Source organism: Chionomys nivalis, chromosome 21 (assembly GCF_950005125.1).
Source record: "Chionomys nivalis chromosome 21, mChiNiv1.1, whole genome shotgun sequence".
Lineage (NCBI taxonomy): Eukaryota > Metazoa > Chordata > Mammalia > Rodentia > Cricetidae > Chionomys > Chionomys nivalis.
Window position 1 is genome coordinate 50,369,990 of NC_080106.1, and position 21,836 is coordinate 50,391,825.

Consider the following 21,836-nt stretch of genomic DNA (forward strand, 5'->3'; position numbering starts at 1 on the left):
AGTCAGACAAAAAATGAACAGAGAACTAGCAGATATTATGACTCAAATGGACTTAACTGACATCCATAAAATATCCCATCCAAACAGAAAAGAATATCCTTTTTTCTCAGCACCTCATGGAGCCTTCTCAAAAATTGACCACATACTCAGTGACAAAACAAACCTCAACAAATACAAAAAAAAAATGGAATAACCCAATGTACCTTATCAGATCACCATGGCTTAAAACTAGAAGTCAATAGCAATACTAATTCCAGAAAACCCACAAACACATGGAAATTAAGCAGTGCTCACCTGAATCATCAATGGGTCTACAATGACATAAAGAGAGAAATTAAAGACTTCCAAAATTCAACGAAAATGACCATACAACATACCCAAATTTATGGGACACAATGAAAGCAGTGTTAAGAGGAAAGTGCATAGAACTAAATGCCTACATAAAGAAGCTGGAAAAATCCCACACTACTGAATTAAGAGAACATGTGAAAACTTTAGAACAAAAAGAAGCAAACTCACCTAAGGGAACTAGATGGCAGGAAATAATCAAATTGAGAGCTGAAATCAACAAAATAGAAACAAAGAAAGCAATACAAAGAATCAATGAGACAAAGAGTTGGTTCTTTGAGAGAATCAACAAAATAGAAAAACATTTATCCAAACTAACCAAAAGGCAGAGAGAGAATATCCAACTTAACAAAATCAGAAATGAAGAGGGGGACATAACAACAGACACAGAGAAAATATTGAGAATCATCAGGTCATATTTCAAAAACCTGTACTCCAAAAATTTGGAAAACTTAAAGGAAATGAACAACTTTCTGGATAAATATCACTTACCAAAATTAAATCAAGACCAGATAAGCAAATTAAACAGATCTATAACTGCTAAAGAAATAAAAACATTCATCAAAAGTTTGCCAACCAAAAAAAAAAAAAAAAAAAGCCCAGGACCAGAAAGTTTCAGCTCAGAATTCTACAAGATTTTCAAAGAATTCCTTGCTCGTGCTCTGTCTCCTGCTCTTGATTTGGACCTTTAGATTTCAGTCCGGTGCTCCATTGTGGGTCTTTGTCTCTGTCTCCTTTCATCGCCTAAATGTTTTTCTTTGGGTTCACCTTCTTAATTAGCTTCTCTAGGATCACGCATAATAGGCTCAACATCCCCTATTCATGGCTAGAAACCAAATATGAGTGAGTAGACCCCATGTTCCTCTTTTTGGGTCTGGCTCACCTCACTCAGGATAGTGTTTTCTATTTCCGTCCATTTGTCTGCAACTTCCCACAGGGCAGGGAACCCGGATTACTCTTAGGGATGATGAGGGAGGGGGACTTGATGGGGGAGGGGGAGGGAAATGGAAGGTGGTGGCGGGGAGAAGGCAGAAATCTTTAATAAATAAATAAATAAATAAAAAAGGTTTTCAAAGAAGAACTAATAACAATACTCCTCAAATTATTCCACACAATAGAAACAGAAGGAACATTCCCAAACTCTTTTTATGAGGCTTCAATTACCCTGATACATAAACCACAGAAAGACATTACTAAGAAAGAGAATTACAGAACAATCTCACTCATGAACATTGATGCAAAAGTGCTAAATAAAATACTGGCAAATCAAATCCAAGAACACATCATCCACCATGATCAAGTCAGCTTCATCCCAGAGATGCAGGGATGGTTCAACATATGAAAATCTATCAATGTAATTTACCATATAAATAAGCTGAAAAAAAAACACATGATCATCCCATTAGATGCTGAAAAAGCTTTTGAGAAAATAGGACATCCCTTCATGATAAAGACCTTGGAGAGAGCAGGGATACAAGGAACATACCAAGACGTAATTAAGGCAATATACAGCAAGCCAACAGCCAACATCAAACTAAATGAAGAGAAACTCCCAGTGATTCCACTGAAATCAGGAATGAGACAAAGTTGTCCACTCTCTCCATATCTATTCAGTGTAGTTCTTGAGGTCCTAGCTAGAGCAATAAGACACCAAAAGGAACTCAAGGGGATATAAATTTGAAAAGAAGAAGTCAAACTTTCACTGTTTGCTGATGATATGATAGTTTACATAAGCAATCCCAAAAATTCTACTAAGGAACTTCTACAACTCATAAACACTTTCAGTAATGTACCAGGATTTAAGATTAACTCAAAAATTCAGTAACCCTCCTGTACACAGATGATAAAAGAGCTAGGCAAGCAATCAGAGAATCAACACCCTTCACAATAGCCACAAATAGCATAGACTATCTCGGAGTAACTCTAACCAAACAAATGGAAAACTTATATGACAAGAGCTTTAAATCTTTGAAGAAAGAAATTGAAGAAGATACCAGAAAGTGAAAGATCTCCCATGCTCTTGGATAGGCAGAATTAATATAGTAAATATGGCAATCTTACAAAAAACAGTCTACAAATTCAATGCAATGCCCATCAAAATCCCAGCAAACTTCTTCATAGACCTTGAAAGAACAGTACTCAACTTCATATGTAAAAGCAAAAACAAACAAACAAACAACAAAACCCCAGGGTAGCCATAACAATCCTGTACAATAAAAGAACTTTTGGAAGCATCACAATCTCTGACTTTAAACTCTACTACAGAGTTACAGTGCTGTAACAGCCTGGCATTTGCATAAGAACAGACAGGAGGACAAATGGAGCTGAATAACAGATCCAGATATCAATCCACACACCTTTGAACACCTGATTTTTGACAAAGAAGCAAAAAATATCAAATGAAAAAAAGAAAGCATTTTTAACATGTGGTGCTGGCATAACTGGATATCAACACGTAGAAGAATGAAAATAGACCCATATCTATCACCATGCACAAAACTCAAGTCCAAATGGATCAAAGACCTCAACATAAAGCCAGCCACACTGAACCTTACAGACGAGAAAGTGAGAAATACACTTGAACTCATTGGCACAGGAGAACACTTCCTAAATATAACCCCAACAACACAGACACTGAGAGAAACAATTAATAAATGGAACCTCCTGAAACTGAGGAGCTTCTGTAAAGCAAAGGATACTATCAACAATGCAAAATGACAGCCTACAGAATGTGAAAAGATCTTTACTAACCCCACATCAGACAGAGGTCTGGTCTCCAAAATATACAAAGAACTCAAGAAATCGGTCACCAAAAGAACACATAATCCAATAAAAAAAAATGGAGTACAGACCTAAACAGAGAACTCTCAACAGAGGAATCTAAAATGGCTGAAAGACACTTAAGAAAATGTTCAACATCCTTAGTCATCAGAGAAATGCAAATCAAAACAACTCTGAGATTCCATCTTACACCTGTAAGAATGGCCAAAATAAAAAACACTGATGACAACTTATGCTGGAGAGGCAGTGGAAAAAAGGGAACACTTCTGCATTGCTGGTGGGAATGCAAGTTGGTACAACCCCTTTGGATGTCAGTGTGGCAATGTCACTCAGAAAATTGGGAAATAACCTTTCTCAAGACCCAGTAATACCACTTTTGGGTATATATCTGTGGCAGCGCAAATGAATGCAGACAGATTATATAGATATATACAGCTTTAATAAGGAAATAAACTTACAGAACCACAGGTTCCCGCGGAGCACTGGAAAAGCGGAGCAAAAGAAAAGGGCTGCTGGGCTCACGCCCGGCAGATTTATCCGTAAACATTAGCCCGAGGCGAACACGCCCCCAATGGGTGGGGCTATGTCCCTACATCTCCCCCTTTTGTCTAAATAAGATAGAACCAAAGCAAATACAACTATATACAATAATAACAAATAATAAATATAACAAACAATATTGAGAACAAAACTTTTGCTAAATATTCTATCTCAAGGAGTCTAAATAACATAGAGAGTAACTACAATTATATAATCTTCAACTCCGTCAAAGATCTGAGAAGGGAATAAATATTACTTAACAATCGAGAGATATCCAAAATGTGCAACAATTGACAGAGACAACTGACTACCTGGGCAATCACCCAAAGTCTCGTTTGCAATGTTGAGTCAACCAACTTTGGCTAAGGCCTAACATAACTGGCATACCATTATTAAAGGCAAGGAACTTTCTTAGGACTATCCTACCCTGTCTTGGCAAGATAAGACAATCCTGTTTCATCCACTTAGGGATATTCTGTATCTTTGTCAGAAGTTGAGGTATGGGCTTTTCTTAACCCAAAGGCCAGTTCTGCCAAGAAGACAAGCTCCCAGTGGAGTGTCTTTGGTGCTCAACGTTCTCTCGGGAGTAGAGTGGTGTTGCCAGGAGTAATTGTGTCTCTTTGGCATAGAAATTTTAGGTTAGATTAAAGGCCATTTTCTACAGCTCTTCGAAGAGGCTGAAGATCATACTATCTATACTAAATATAATCTCTATGTAACTAAAAGACCTGATAAACTTAAAAATAAATATGACAAACATATAATTCTCAATACCTATCTAACTTTGAAGACTAAAAGAATAAACAACTGTGCAATATATGAAGACAATGATCTTCAACTGTAAACAATGTCATAGTATCAGAGGTAGAAATGTACAATGTAATATGGTAGATGTATCAATACAATATGGACAAAGTTATAAGCATACTCATACAAAAATAGAGGTAGGAACACTCATATTCAATATTCAACATATCAATATACAAGAAACAGTACCAGTACAATTTTCTATAGACAGTAATTCACAAATACCAATCATCCCAAAAAACCAGTTACCCCCTTCTTCTTCCTCTTCCTCTTCTTCTTCTTCTTCTTCTTCTTCTTCTTCTTCTTCTTCTTCTTCTTCTTCTTCTTCTTCTTCTTCTTCTTCTTCTTCTTCTTCTTCTTCTTCTTCTTCTTCTTTTTCCAAAAAAAAAATATCACCCCATCCCCTCAACCCTAAACCAACCATTAAAAGATGTCCCCAACCCTGAGGGCAAACTCTGTTGGGAGAGGGGATGCCGTCCTCTAAGATTGCTTCTAGCTGACATGGGGGCGACGTTCTTCTTAGGGGGTCCTGTGAAAGCAAATGATGGTAAAATTTCCAAATTAACCTTTGACCTAAGAAAATTGTAACTAGTCTCAGAGCGTTTTGAGAAGGTCCGACCAGAGTGTTGTCAAAAATGTGCACCATTCGAAATTGTCTCTTGTAGTTGGTACCAAAAAACAGGTCTAATATTAGCGCTTTAAAAAAAAAATCATGACGTCATAAAAACCAGATGGAGTTGATGTTGTGGGGCCCCATCTTCATCCTGGAAACTTCAAAGATTACTGTAGGAAAATTTGTTGCTTGTTATGGGAAATTTAAACATTAACAACAAGGACATATACTGACATATAAAGAAAGACACAGATATGAGGAAAAGCAAAGAAAGTTTAAGACATATATATATATATATATATATATATATATATATATATATAAATTAATACTTACAGAACAAGTCCCTCCATCAGTAATTAAATATTAGGGGTACCTTAAATTCTTTGAAGATGGGTATTTTCCTGTGGAGATAAGAAGAGAACCCTGCCCCCAACCTATTTGTATTACTTACCATCAGTATGATTGCCATCCATGTGATTGAATTGTTATTTATCTTTCCCAACTGGCTTCTCTTCATCAAAACGAACCTTTATCAATTTTGATGGAATCCACAATTTTTCCTCACCTGTGGAGACAAGAGCAAATCCCCTTCCCCAACGCAGCACATCTCCTGCCTTCCATTGTGAGGTCAGCACATCCTTGAAATAAACTGGTTGATTTAGTTCAGTAGACTTTTCCATTATCCAATGTCTTTCTGCAGCCGATGTTCCCTTCTCATTAGCGTTGAGGAAATTCAAGGTTAACAAAGCATTATGTAACCTATTTCTGGGGGTGTTTTCCACCCCTTTCTGTTTGTTCAACATATCCTTTATAGTTCGATTTGATCTTTCTATGACTGCTTGACCTGTAGGATTGTATGGTATACCTGTAACATGCTTGATATTGTAATAATCAAAAAACCGTTTCATTTTCCTAGAGACATAAGCAGGACCATTATCTGTCTTTATTTGTGTAGGTATACCCATGATAGCCATGACTTCTAATAAATGAGTGATAACTGAATCAGCTTTTTCTGAACTTAAAGCCGTTGCCCACTGAAAGCCTGAATACGTGTCAATGGTGTGATGAACATATTTTAATTTGCCAAATTCTGCAAAGTGGAACACATCCATCTGCCAGATTTCATTCCTTTGGGTGCCCTTTGGATTAGCCCCTGCAGGCAGTGGCGTTTGGTTATAGAAAGAGCAAGTAGGGCATTTCTTTACAATCTCCCTAGCTTGTTGCCATGTAATAGAAAACTCTTTCTTCAAACCTTTGCTATTAACATGATGTTTTTTATGAAATTCAGAGGCTTGTAGCACACTACCAATCAATAATTGATCAATTTCTGCATTACCTTGTGCTAGAGGACCTGGCAGACCCGTATGGGATCGGATGTGTGTTATGTACATAGGGCAAAGCCTGTTCCTAATCAAATCATGCACCTGGATAAACAAAGAGGTTAGTTCTGTATCATCAGGTATAAATTCAGCAGTTTCAATATGTAAAATAACTCTTTCTGCATATTGTGAATCAGTAACTATATTAATAGGTTCTTTAAAATCCCTTAGCACCATAAGAATGGCATATAATTCTGCCTTCTGGACAGAATCATAAGGACTTTGTTCCACCTTACCCAAGTCTTCTGATTTGTAACCTGCCTTCCCTGATTTATTGGCATCAGTATAGAACGTACAGGCTCCAGTTATTGGAGTATCACGGACGATTCGAGGAAGGATCCAAGAAGTTCTCTTTATGAAGTTAAGCCTCTTGCTTTTTGGATAGTTGTTATTAATGTCTCCCAAGAAATTAGCACAAGCTCTTTGCCATGGTTCATTATCTTCCCATAATTTCTTTAGTTCATCAGCAGTGAAAGGCACTATAATTTCTGCTGGGTCTATGCCTGCTAGTTGACGAAGTCTCAACTTGCCTTTTATAATTAACTCAGAGACTTTTTCTACATAAGTTTTCAGTTTCTTACTTGGTTTATGTGGTAAAAAGATCCATTCCAAGATAATATCATCTCTCTGCATTAAAATTCCTGTAGGGGAAATTTTTGATGGTAGTATGACGAGAATACAGTCGAGCTCTGGATTTACCCTATCCACATGTGCCTGTTGTAATTTTTCCTCAATCATCGTCAGTTCCTTTTCTGCTTCAGCTGTTAATTCTCTGGGACTGTTTAAATCTTTGTCACCATCCAAGGTTTTGTTCAAATGAATTATTAGATCAGGTGTTATCCCAATAGCTGGCCGTAGACTGGAAATGTCCCCTAATAGTCTTTGAAAGTCATTAAGAGTCCGTAGGCGATCTCTCCGAATTTGTGCCTTTTGTGTCTTAATTTTTTGTAAACCTATTTTATAACCTAAATAATTAACAGAATCTCCCTTCTGAATCTTTTCAGGAGCAATTTGCAATCCCCATTTTGGTAAAAGTATTTTCATTTCTTCAAACAGTCTGTTCAAGGTATCCATGTTTGAATCGGATAACAAAATGTCGTCCATGTAATGATATACTATCGATTTGGGAAATTTCTTGCGTATTATTTGCAATGGTTGATTCACAAAATATTGGCACAGGGAGGGGCTATTTAACATACCCTGGGGGAGGACGGTGTAGTGGTACCTCCTCGAAGGTTGAGAATTATTATAAGTAGGCACTGTGAAGGCAAATTTTTCTCTATCTTCTTTTTGTAAAGGTATAGTGAAAAAACAATCCTTTAAATCAATAACTATGAGAGGCCATCCTTTTGGCAATAAAGAGGGCAAAGGAATTCCAGATTGCAGAGGGCCCATAGGTTGAATAACCTTGTTGATAGCCCTGAGATCTGTCACCATTCTCCATTTACCTGATTTTTTCTTAACCACAAATACAGGAGAATTCCAAGGGCTGGTAGATTCTTCTATATGTCCAGCATCTAATTGCTCTTGTACCAACTGTTCTAAAGCCTGTAACTTTTCCTCAGCTAAAGGCCATTGCTTTGTCCATATTGGTTTCTCAGTCAACCATTTTAAAGGCAAGGCTGTTGGTATCTCTGAAGGGACATCAATTGCTTGTTCTTGTACAGCCCGAATGGCCAGTTTTCTCCGTTTGTAATATCTTTTAATATTATCCCCAGAAATATAGGCTCTAGAAGTAGCAGGAATGTTAATTTGGGTATTCCATTGTTGTAATAGGTCACGACCCCATAAATTCATTGCAATATTGGCTACATATGGCCTTAATTTTCCTATTTGTCCCTCTGGTCCTATACATTCAACCCATCTCGTGCTCTGCCTTACTCGAGATAGGGTTCCAATTCCCAGGAGCTGAACATTTACATTCTGAAGAGGCCAATATGGATGCCACGATTCTGGGGTAATGATACTTACATCCGCACCTGTGTCCAGCAGGCCAGTAATAAAAATGCCATTTACACACACTCTCAGCTTTGGTCTTTGGTCATTTATAGAAGTTTGCCAAAACACACGGAACTCATCTTTCTGATTGTTATTGCTTGTAACAGTAGGCATGGGGCTTTCTAATTGTCCTGACGAGTCATGTTCTCTGTAGTAACTGGAAATGACTGAACCATGTTTGCCATGGGGGCCTGTGAGGCCCCCCCTCTCACGTTTCCCGTCTGTATCAGGTTGCCTTGTCTATCTCTTGTAGACCTGCACTCATTCGTCCTGTGTCTGCCCTTTCCACATCTTCTACATAAACCTGAAGGCTGAGTCCTCCTATTTCTGTTATTTCTAGAAGATGCATTATTATTATTTCTGAAAATCCGTTGTCTACAATTCCTTTTCATATGACCCATTTTGCCACAATTAAAACATTTGGTATTCTGATGTCTCCTTTTACCATTGGAAATTGCTTCTACCCATGCTTCAGTGCCATAGTCAAATGTATCAACATCTAGTGTATGCAAGACCCATTCTTCTAATGGCGCTGATCTGAGCTTTAAAGGTCCCAAAATCCTTTTGCATTCCACATTTGCATTTTCATAAGCCAAAGTCTCGATCATTATACGTCTTGCTTCTGGGTCAGATATCCCTATTTGTACAGCTTTAGTTATTCTTTGTAAAAAGTCACTAAAGGGTTCTCTTTGACCCTGTTTAACTCTAACAAATGATTCCATCCTCTGTCCTGGGTCTTGCACCCTGTCCCAAGCCCTTAAGGCTGCTGTAGTACACACAGAGAGTATGTTTTCATCCAAATTAGCTTGTTCCTGAGGCTCAGAAAATAGCCCCTCTCCCAAAATTTGATCTATGGAAATCTCAATTCCCTTTGCTCTTTCTTGCTGTTCTAAAAGTCTAGCCTCTTGCCTGAATAAGCATTTCCATTTCAATTGTGTTCCACTCTCAAGGACAGCAGAGCTCAGTTGAAACCAGTCATTGGGCGTGACCTTATTCGTCGTGGCCCAAGATCTTAGCATCTCTTTAACAAAAGAGGCATTCATTCCAAAAGTCATTACAGCCTGTTTAATTTCTTTGAGATCATTCATATGGACAGGTTCCCATGTATCTTCCTTGATGACCCTAGGGTTTCTGGAACCAACTACTTTCTCAGTTGTTACAACTGGAAAGGCAGGTAGAACTGTAGGTAGAGCTTTGTGGGAATTGTCCCGGAGGGATTTACCCACAGATTTAGTTAAAATATGCCTTTCTACCTCTTGCTCTTCTTCCTCAGAATTTAGAAATTCCTCAATCTTTTCAATTCTATTCACCATTGCCTTCTTTAATGTCTGAATCTCCTGTCCAGAATTATGTTCTAAAGCCTTCATTGAGGATTCTAAAGTATGAAGTTTGTCCATTAGAGATAATGTCTCATCTTTGGACATAATTTTTATAGCATATACCGTGCCTTCTTGTATAGATAATCTTTCTGTCAATCTGTCATAAGCTTTAGACAAAATCCGATTGTCACATTCAGCAGTTTTGATTCTCTCAGTTAATGTTTCTGTTCCTACTGAAAGGGACTGAAGCTTACGATCCAAATCAGCTGTTCCTTCTTCCACAGTAATGAATTTCTCCTTAATATCCGCCGTTAATGTTTCAGAAAGGGACTGAAGCTTACGATCCAAATCAGCTGTTCCCTCTTCCATAGTAATGAATTTCTCCTTAACATCAGCCTGTACCTCTTCTAAATTTTTTTCAGTTTGTCGAGTTGTGTTAAACAAAGATCTGTTCTCTGCCTGGAGAACTTCAAACTGATTTTTGAGAAGATTGTTGTCATTCTCAATTGTTTTTAAGCGTTCAACCTCGTCTCGTAAAGACTTTATCATATTTCTATTATCAAACCATACAGTACCAAGGAAAACTACGAATCCCAGAAAGATCCATATCTGTGGGCTGACAGACACTTCTTGTAAAATCTCCCACATGGTACAACTGAAAAGGCTGTTAAAGTCTTGAATGGTAATGTTTTCAGACATTTTTCTTATTTATAAAAGAAAATTATGTACCTGTAATGAAGTTTTCCTGCCAGTGGTGGCTAAAGAAATGCACCTGATTCCACGTGGTCTAAGCCAGAGCCGGTCTGAAACAGTTAACTCAAAACAAAAATTATTGTACTGCCTGTTAAGGGAAGGGGTTGGTGGCTTTTACTTCAAAACCGTAGGTGCTTCCCTTAAATCAGGCAGTGAGGGTTTGGAAGAAGCAGGGAGCTATTAACTACTCTGTGGGGGGTCGCTCCTCTGTGACTGTAGTGGCCTGGAGTTGGGGAAGGGAAAGCGAGCAGGGAGCGCGCTGTAAATCGCCTTCCTGAGCTCAGGCAACTAGCCTGGAAAGGTGGAGCTTGCGCCCCCCCTGTGCCGGGTCGGGGGCAAAATAGCCCGACGTTGGGACGCCAAATGTGGCGGCGCAAATGAATGCAGACAGATTATATAGATATATACAGCTTTAATAAGGAAATAAACTTACAGGACCACAGGTTAAGCGGAGCAAAAGAAAAGGGCTGCTGGACTCACGCCCGGCAGATTTATCCGTAAACATTAGCCCGAGGCGAACACGCCCCCAATGGGTGGGGCTATGTCCCTACATATATCCAAAGGATGCTCAATGGTGTCACAAGGGCATGTGCTCAACTATGTTCATAGCAGCTTTGTTTGTTATAGCCAGATCCTGAAAACAACTTAAATGCTCCTCGACCAAAATATGGATAAGGAACATGTGGTACATCTATACAATGGAGTACTACAAAGCAGAAAAAAAATGACATCTTGAATTTTGCAGGAAAATGGATGGAACTAGAAAACATTATTTTGAGTCAGGTAATCCAGACTCAGAAAGACAATTATCACAAGTACTCACTCATAAGTAGTTTTTAAACATAAAGCAAAGAAAACCCGCCTACAAACCACAATCCCAAAGAACTTAGACAACAATGAGCACACTAAGAGAGACTTACATAGATCTAATCTACATGGGAAATAGAAAAAGACAAGATCTCTGAGTAAATTGGGAGCATGGCGATCTAGGGGGAGGGTTCAAGGGGGAGGGGAAAGGCAGGGAAGGGAGCAGAGAAAAATGTAGAGCTCAATAAAAATCAGTAAAAAAAGAAAGTGACAAAAAAGAAATTTGAAATAATCATTATGAGAACTACAATGTAATACAGAGATGACAAACAAATGGTTACACAAAATTAAGATCTAAGTGAGAAATCCATCAATGCAATAGAGATTTTCAAAAGGTTCTAACAGAAACTGTGTAACTGAAGAGCTGATAGTCAAACAACCATGCAGTTCAAAGTCTCAACAGCAACCTCCATGAAACAGGAGAGGATCTGCGCTGGAGATCATGTCTTAAGGAAGATTCCTGTCAAGAGAGAAAGATGGTGAAGGAAGGTAAGGTGCGAAGAAGGGGAAGATACATAGGAATGAGAAAGACAAAGAAGAAGAAATAAAGGGTATTCAAGACCTACAGGACTTCAGCAATCAGACAAGTGTGTGCATTGTTTAAATATCTGAAGATGAGAAAAATAAAGTCAAAGGCATAGAAAACTTACTGAAATGTTATCAGAAACACAGCAATCAGGCCAAAGAGCTGAACATCAATAGAATTAAAAGAAAGTGAGTATTCCAAACAACCAAAGACAATTCATCAAAGTGACAGGAATAATTCTTTAATGTCAGTAATAACCTTGGATGTAAACAGATATTCACTAATTAAAAGATGGGGGTTGGTGAAATGGTTCATTAGGTAAATGCCCTTGTTATCAAGTTTCATGATCCTCGATTGATCCCTAGGACCCCCATAGTTTAAGGAGAGAATTGCCTCCTACAATATGTTCTATGACCACCAAGTGCATTTGTGATATAAGAGTACACACACGCGCACACACACTCAAGATAAAGAATAAATAAATAAAACATTTTTAAACACATACAGAGTATTAAATCAAAGCAAAAATAAGAATCAGCATTATGTTGTATATAAAAATCTCACTTTACCAAAAAAGACATTCACAGCAAAGAGTGGGAAGGTGAGAAGATGGAGGGAAATCCCAAGGGAAGGTGGCTTAAGGTGAACCCTCTCGGCTTTACCCTCGTCCCATGCCATCGGCGTAAGACAAAAATTGAAAAGTGACTAAGATCATGAAAAATGTTGAAGCAATAGGTTTGTAAGATATGTAAGCAATGGGTTTCCATCCTCTCACTCTCTTTTGTAGTAAAGTGAGATTGTTATAGGTAATATAATGTTGAATCTCAATTTTGTTTCTGTTTAATACATTTAAACACTGTATCTTTAAAACTATTATATTTGATTATTTATTTATTTGTCTGTTCATTTGTTTGCGTGTGTGTGCTGCAGATTTCTCATATCAGAAATGCACTCGAGGTCAGAGAAGACATTATAGGAGTCAATTCTCTGTATTTTAATGCTGTGTGCACCTAACAAGAACATTGGCTTTTGTGAAAGAAAACTGTACAATCTCATGGGCTTATTCAACCTTTTGACATTATGACATGATGTTGTCATCTATAAAGTTCATGCTTTAAAAACACAAAGTCTTGTTGCAAAGAAAATCACATAATGTTTTAAGAAAGCTCACAGTTTATGTTGGGCCAAATTCCTAGCTCTCTTGGAATGCATGTGTCCCATGGGCTATAACCTGGACACATTTGAAAGGAGAGGGATAATCTCCAACACAATTATAAGAAGAAACTTCAACACTTCACAAACAACATTAGCACAGAAGCATCAAAGCTGAAGTATATGGTCTTGGCAGACATTTACAGTTCATTTCACATAAGCGCTATGTAACACGGTTTCTTCTCATCAGTGTGGTAACCCTCTTGAGAAAAAGCATATATAGACCACAAAATCAACCCCAAGAACTTTTCATAAATGAAATCCCATACTGTATCTTTTCTGATCACTTTGGTAAAAAAAAAAGATACATAAGATTCTAGAAAATATATAAATACATACAAACTGAACCACATATTTAAATTAGCAGTGGGTCAATGAAAGAGTCTGAAGGGAATTTGTGGGAACATATATATGTCTGTGATTATGTGGGTGTGCTTACCCATAGAGGTGCATATTTATGATAGAAGTTGACATTGAAATGTTTTGTTCAATATCTTCTCTGTGGTGGTGGCAAGAGAAACACATGTATACATACCTATATGCATACATACATATAATTTTAACATTACACACACAAAACATACACACACACAAACACACACACACACACATATATATATATAAAATTTTGAGACCGGGTCTCTCACTGAGCCACAATCTTCCCTTTTGATTCAGACAGGATGTCCAGTCACCTCCTGGAATTCACTTGTCTCCAACCCACCTCTTCCCAGTACTATCATTAAGGATGCATGGTGCCATACATGATTTTTACTTGGGTTCAGAAGGAAGGCTCCAAAAGGACATTTAAAAAATGAATAAAAAGGAAACTCATGCCACGTGGAAACTTTGCTGCACAAAACACAGGAGATAAACAGCTTGAAAGAAAGAAAGATTTTCTTTTACTCATGGTTCCAGGGCTTCCAGTCCATGTCTATTTGGCCTTGTTTCTTTGGGACTAAAGCAGGGCTGAAAACTGTGGCAAGAAAATTCATCTTATGGAGGATAGGACAGAGAGGAAGACAAGCAAAGAGGGAGGGAGGGTCGAAAGATCTCACCATTCCAAGCAGGTGCTTCTTGCTTTGAAACACACGTATGCACACAGTAGATTTCAGATATGGTATTGTCAACTGGATTTTTCGTTTATGGAATCTATTTATTATAATCATAGACATTAAAACAAAGTGTTTCTTGAAAATTGAACTTTTCTTATTTCTTTTTTTTCCTTCCTCCTTTTTCTTCTTTCTTTTTTTCTTTTTTGAGACAGGGTTTCAGAGTTTCTCTATGTAATAACCCTGGGTGCCCTGGAACTCTCTTTATAGACCAGGCTGTCCTCAAACTCATAGAGATACACCTGTCTCTGTCTCCCAGTAATGGGATTAAATGCATGTACCACCCTGCCTGGTTAATGTGCTTGCTATTTGTATAGAGATTTCTACAGATTTAATAAAAGGCTTTGGTCTTTGAACTTTTATTATACCTGTTCTCCAAAGCTACCCTCTTTGAGCTTTACCTCTGCCATGATAGGAATGTGTGTTCTGCTCTCTGCCAGCTGTCTTCTTGGGTGATATAATGCTTGTTTTGGATCTATGAAATCATGTTGATTTCTTGTCTTTCTAGAGACTGAGTTCAAGGTTAAAGGACTCTCAGCATGTCCTCAGGCCTTATTCTTCTCTTTGTTTTAAGACTTGTATAATCCAGCCATCTTAAACATATGTGTAGCCAAGTGGTTTACTAAAATATTAATGCTGAATCAACTATTCATCTTACACAGCTACTTTATTTGGTTTGTCAGAAATGAGGCTGCTTTGGAGAGAAGAATTTTGTTCAACTTCATTTTGCCCAGAGGATTAGCTTCAACACTTTCTGTGCCTCAAAATGAAAGACATAAATGCAAACCCAATAAATTTCTTAAATGAAAAAGTCCTTAAATTTCCAGGACAAAACTCTCCAGAATTTACTCAAGAACCATTTGAAATGGCTTTCCAGAAAATGGAACATGTAGAGCTAACTCAGCCTGGCAGCCAACTTTGACAGTAGAAGCCCCAAGTTCCTACACAAAACAGAATTCCATCTACAGAGTCATGCAACTTGGGAAGGAGACCGATAACAGTCTATGCATGTACAAAATCACCTCTGCAGCTCCCATCTGGCCATCCAGACACAGCAGCTTTGTCCCTCCCTCTCCCATCCTACGAGTTCGGCTTTCAGTAGTCCACCAAACGGATAGATCTGAGCCCTCAACTGCCTTGCCCATTGACAACGCCATAGTGATTTCTCAGTATTGGTAATGGAAAAAAAGACACCAGTATAATTAATTTGTCTAGAAAAAGACTATTTCTGAGGAGAACAAAACAGTCCATTTAGATTAATTGCAACATCTATAATAATAGTAGCCTGCCATTGTACTTCAGACTTAATTTTAAGGCCCCGGTTTCAATTTTGTAAGAGTAAGAATCCTATAGAAATATTACTGGAGAAAGGAGGGGGGAGAAGGTGGAAGAGGGCAGAGAGACTTTGAGACTTTTCTACTTAGGATCCTTCTCTGTACACCTTCCCAAATATGACGCGATCGCTGCCTCTTGCCAATATTATTCCTACTTAATCATTTTATGGGAATTAAGTTGCCAAACTTTTCATCAAACATCCTCTAAATATTGGAAAAATACAGACTTTGTGGTCACATTTAATTTTCTGTTCTAGAAAAAAAGATTATGTAAAGAGTATCTGCACTCATACATTCAAAGCAAATGGAAAGAGGGGGGCTGCTTTCCTGGTAGCTTACAGTGCCAGCACGTTTAACCTTGGGAAACCTGGAATACAACATCTTTTGATGGGAAATTGTGGAGAAATTTGCCCAATTTCAGTAAAAATTTAAACAAAAGTATATGTTTTGATACTTTCCTAAACAAATTACTGTAAAAGAAAACTAAACACACTGGAGTTTGAATAACCAAGGGGCTAACCCTTAATGTGCTAGCTTTGGTTACCATTTATGGTGTAAGAGATATTTTGATAGCAGGATTACTCCTCATCATTATTTTACTTAGGATAACCAGAGAGTTTAACTGTGGTGAAGAGATCTCTTTTGCTCTGTTGTGTGGTGCTAACTAGCTGCTTTTAGACATAGAAATTGGGCTGTGTTCACATCTGTACATCTCTCATCTCACTGAGAGGTGAGAGGTTAGCAACCTTCAAAACAGAGCCACAGGCTTTGATCCCGTTTGTTAGTCACGTCTTGTCAACCTGGATAGATTTCCTGAGAGACACTAATAGAGTACAGAAGGGCAACTCCAACAAGAGATTGTCAATGTGGTTTTTGAGAGGTAAGTAGACTTTTCACCTTCTATTACAAAGAATCAGAGACCTGTGAGATTAGAAGTATAAGAAATATTTTTCTTAAACTGATAAAGCACAAGATGCCCATGCAATTACCCAAGGTTACAGAAAATGGAAAATGTACCACAGACATTTCTGTTGCCTTTATGTTTTTAATTATGTCTCCATCTCTTACAGGGTTCTTGTTTTGTTTTCTTTTTACAGTTGCTTATGTTGCCTGCTCTTTGCCATGTTCTTTGAGGCTGCCTCTGGCACCTCCATAAAATATCCTAATAACCCCATGCAGAGCTGCAGTAGAGAAAGGTCTGCTAATGTTCCCATTATGACCCTGTCTTCCCAGATCCTTGGAGCACAGTGGTCTTAATTTGCATTAGACCATAGAGAACATGTCACAGGATCTTGGGAGTAATATTTTTAGTGCATTTGAAAAAATACATAACTTAACTTCCTTCACAGTTGTATTGCCAAATTCAATGGATCTGTTACAGTAGCATTTGCTGGAGTGTTAGCTGGGTAACTTCCATAAAAGTTAATTGAAATTACCTGAATGAAGCCTCAAGCAAGGCTTTGAAAATAGAGACTAACCTTGTAATTGCCTTGTTCTCCTTTTACCGTCTTCTCTTTTCTTAAATAACAGAGTTATGGCTGATGAGATAGAATGTCATCATATGGATGAAGGAAGAATGACACAGTAATTAAAAACCAACTCTACTTTGTTTTAATAAAATACTCCAATAGAAGCCCAAAACAAAAGCAAGAGGAAGACATAGATGTCTGTGGCCGGGTGACCCTGGGAGCAGATATTGTCCCAGAAAGGGGAGGATCCTCACACTTGGTTTGGAATCAAGAGCAATTAAACACTACTTTTAAACTATGTACAGTTCCTTTTCGGCCATGAAAGGAGATGGCTATTTTGAAAGTTCCATTAAAGCCTGACCCAAGAAGAAAACAAAGAAATTTTGGGAACAAGATGCAGTAGTTGCCCAATTTTTTATTTTTTTCTATATATTTTTGTATTAATTATCTTTGAGTCAATGTAACAGTCTCATCAATCCTAAAGAAAACTCCATTGGTGAGAAAGTAGAGGGGATGCTTGGCTGTCAATGTGAGTAGATAGGACTGGATTTGTCCTTTGCTCACTATGTACTAGGGGAACCAATTTCTAGTACTATCACTGATAAACCTTCAAGTAAAGAAGATCAGGTCTACGCTTACAAGCCTCTAATATAGAAAAAGTGACATTGATCCAGTCCAGCAAAGAACTTAGACTATACTCCTCCTACCTAGTTTCTTCAATAATGTCATATACAATGCCTCAAGTGGTTAATTGTTAAGATAAAATTAAAATACAAGTGTTTTGTGAAATACATGTAGTTCATAAGCAAAACCCTCCCCCAGTCTTAGGTTTGCCTCTCAACACTATTCAAAGAAAAAAAAATAATCAATTTAAAATAAAGAAATATGTTCTACCTCTTGCCCTAACATTTAATATTCTTATTGCTCCTAGCTAAAGATAAATCATAAAATACTCATGTAATTTTGCTGTAATTCATCTACTTTCTAATGAAACTAGACAGCATTGTGATAAAGAATGGGGATCTATGAAAAAACTTTATATAAAGAACAGAAGAATGGTTATCTCAAGAACAGGGATTGCTTTTTTTGTAAAGGAATTTAGGAAAATGTGGGGAAAACAAGGGAAATTAGAATATATTCCAGAAAATATGGCAATAGTGTATGAAATCTTCTGCAGCTCTTAGAAAAACCAAAACCTACAGCATGAAATGCAGAGTGGGAAGATACAGATAACATGAAAAGGTGAACTCCTCCTCACAAACAGAACATCTCACAAGATATGTCCAGGTTATGGTTGAGTTAAATGCCTAGTATAGTCTCTGTTTTAATGTTATTGTTATTACCTCTACACTTTTATTTGAGTGACAATTCATTTTGTCTTCTGTGGTGGTTTTTGTGAGAACGTCCTACTTGAACACTTGATCGCCAGGTGTCATGGGGTATTATTTTAACTGGTCAAAGAGTGTTACAATGTGTTTATGTTATAGAATCTTACTGTAGCTGTGTAGAGGTGTGTTACAATTTGTTTATGCTATAGAATCTTACTGTAGCTGTGTAAAAATGTGTTACATTTGTTTCTGCTGCATCATTTAATTATGTAAAGATGGGCTGCATCTGTTTCATCTTGTCTGTCTACGGCACCTGATTGGTCTAGTAAAGAAATAAATAGTTAATAGTTAGGCAGAGGCAGTATGGGTGAGGCTAACAGGCAAAGAGAATAAACAGAAGGAACAATCTAGGCTCAGAAAAAACAAGGAGAAAGAGGGAGACACCAGGGGCCAGCCAGCTGCCAGCCAGCAAACAGGAGAAGCAGTGGAAGTAAGATATACATATTCAAAAGTGAAAAGTGACAGGGCAAAAGGTAGATAGAGAGAAACAGGTTAATTTTAAAAAGTTATCCAGAAATAAGCCTAAGCTAGGCCAAGCAATCATAACTAATAATTAGTCTCCGTGTCATGATCTGGAAGTTGGTTGGTGGCCCAAAAGAAAAGGCCTGGTGCTGTTTGAGGAGATTATGGAGTCTTTAGCAGGTGCAGCTTTGTTGGAGGAACCACTGAGAGTGGGCTTTGAGTATTTACCATTTCACCTCACTTCCAGTTCTCTCTCTGCTTTCCTAGTATGTCAAAAAAAATGTGATTAGCCAGCTCCCTGTTCTGGCTGCATTCTCTCAAGCCAGTCCCACAATTATGGACTCTCGCTTTAGAACTGCAACCCTAAATAAACTTGTTCTTCACTGAGTTTCCTTCAATCATAGTATTTTATCACAGTAACTAAAGGTAAGTAGCACACTAATTTTAACAGTTACCATCCTCTGGCATAATTTTTATCACATAATTTTTAGTAAGGCATCCTAGTCACTGAAGTTCATTGCTCTATATCACAATCCAATGCTCTGCAGAAACTGAAGCTGTATATGAAATTGATGGGAAACTGAAATGCACTGTCATGTTGGTAGAAAAGGATGAGTGATCTGGGAAGAAGAAAGAGAATCATACTGGGCACAACCGCATCACAATGATAGCTTTAAGGCAATAACATTTGTGAAGACTTTCCCATCAGAAAGGATGGATCTTGGGAAGCAGAACAAGCACACTGGAGGTCTGTGTGATGAAAGCCAGGGTCTAAGGCTAGTAACCTTGAAGTAAGGTCAGAAATGCTAATAAAGCTGACACCAAGTTAAATTAATAGCCACATCTTGAGTCTTTTAATGACAGGGGCTTGATATATAGCTCCAGGCTAGCCTCAAACTTGCAGTAATCCTCCTGTTCCAGCCCCCAGAGTGCTGGGACAAATAATGTTGATAAAAAAAACTGAGAAACCTTGTCAGATTTTGCCTAAGAAAATTAACCACACATGGTGCCAGTTCAATATAATTGTTATTTCCTTAGTTCTTTATAGTATGCAGATTAGCTCTTGCATACATTTCTTATCAGCAAGAAATAAACAAAGTTGCTGCTTTTCAACCATTTTACTTGAAAGCTGAGCTCCATCTGGTTTGGTCTAATATCACTTTATTGAGGTAGAAAGAGAAAGAAAGTCAGAAAAAATTAGCATAATAAATAATCTTGATGCAGAACAAGAAGTGATGGTAGGCAGGAAACAGATTGAAGTCACTAGGCAAGAGTTTATTGAGTGCCTATTCTTATATGTTAAGGAATTGCTCTTAATCCATTTACACCCAACATAGGAAACCAGCAACCCCTAATACTATTAGGGGAAGGGATGAATGAAGTAGCAATAATTATAATTCAATAAACCATAAGAACAATCAAAGAAGGAAAGAGCAAAATACTCTCAATAATATTAAAAGCAAATGGTAACAACAAATATTTAAATAATTCTAAAGGGGATGTCTGTACCAAATTCTTCCCCTCAGGGTTCAAGGAATCCTGCAGAAGGAAGAACAGTTTTCAGAGCTAGAGGAGAAGGAGGATATGAAAGAAATGAGTCTTCTAAACACAACAAGGCCAATGTACATATGACTGTTGCTAAGATCCACAGGTCTGTAGGTGTCTGCTCCATGCAGGGTCCCAGCACTAAGAAGAGAAGAAGACACAAACCCTCATTTCTTATCCAGAAGCTATCTCCAATTGAAAAGAACTGCAAACAAAAAATGTTTTTTCTCCAAGTGAGTCTCACTTGGGATCAAGCCACTAGGGTAGACTGCGTGTCGAGCACTATAAGGGCAACACTAAAGGAACTTGATGGAACCTTTGGGATTTTTTGTTTTATAACATTGAATAAGAGTATTTTTAAAGGTTATTTTTATTGTTTTGTACCTCTGAAATTTATTTATTTATTTATTTTTAGTTATTCATTTTTAATTTTACAGGTTCTTTCTGTATATATTGTGGCTTCAGGTTTTGTGTTTTTATGTGATTCATATGTGTGAAAAGGTGTGTATCTACGACTATATGTGTTAATTCTGCTTTTTCTTTGGTTCTTTCTTATATTTGTTTGTTTTGTTATAATCTGATTTGTATGGTTTCATTTTACCTTATCTTGTTTTACTATTATTATATAGAACACTGTTTCTTTTCTAAGGAGAAATAAAAGGGTATGGATTGGGATGGGAGGGGAGAGGGGGAGAACCTCAGAGGAGATGAGAGAATGAAAACCACAGGCAATATATTGTATGAAAACATCTATTTTCAATAAAAGAGAAATTAAAAAAGACACTAAGTAGCTGGAAGGATATAATACATGTCTGTCACTTCCAAGAGTTATACTGTGCTAGACAGACAGCTCAAAGCTGAAAGTCAAAGGACAGAAATCAAGCCACCAAGCCCAAGGAAGCTAAAAACAGATGGTATAGTTATTCTAACAGTTTATAAACTAGGCTTAAAATCTAGTCAGAAGTGCCAAGGAACATTACATGTTGAGAAAAGACACAGTCATTCAAGATGATTTAACAAATACAGATATTTATGGAGGAATGTTGGAACACCAAATTTCATAACACAAAACTAAAGGCACAAAAGTCAGATATGTTTTATACCATAATAGTTGCAGATTTCAGCACCCCACTTTCATCATATGTCACATAGACTTAAACTCAATAAGGAAACTTGAGAGTTAAGCTTTACTATAGATCATTTCTATTTAATAGATAACCACAGTGCATTTCAATCAACAATTACATAATTACATATGTAATAGTTACATAATTACAGCTTATACATTACACGCAGTTTCTCTAAAAGTGGTGACAATGCCACAAAGCAATCTTCAAGAGATTAAAAAAATAATATAATTACTTTTATCTCAATAGATCAAGT

The 21,836-nt window shown here is 37.4% G+C and overlaps 1 pseudogene; it reads right to left on the minus strand.

Moving 5' to 3' along the window:
• LOC130863394 (intelectin-1a-like) overlaps positions 1–12,612 on the minus strand; it is a 32,284-nt pseudogene extending 19,672 nt beyond the window's left edge.
• Positions 12,613–21,836: the final 9,224 nt, after the last annotated feature.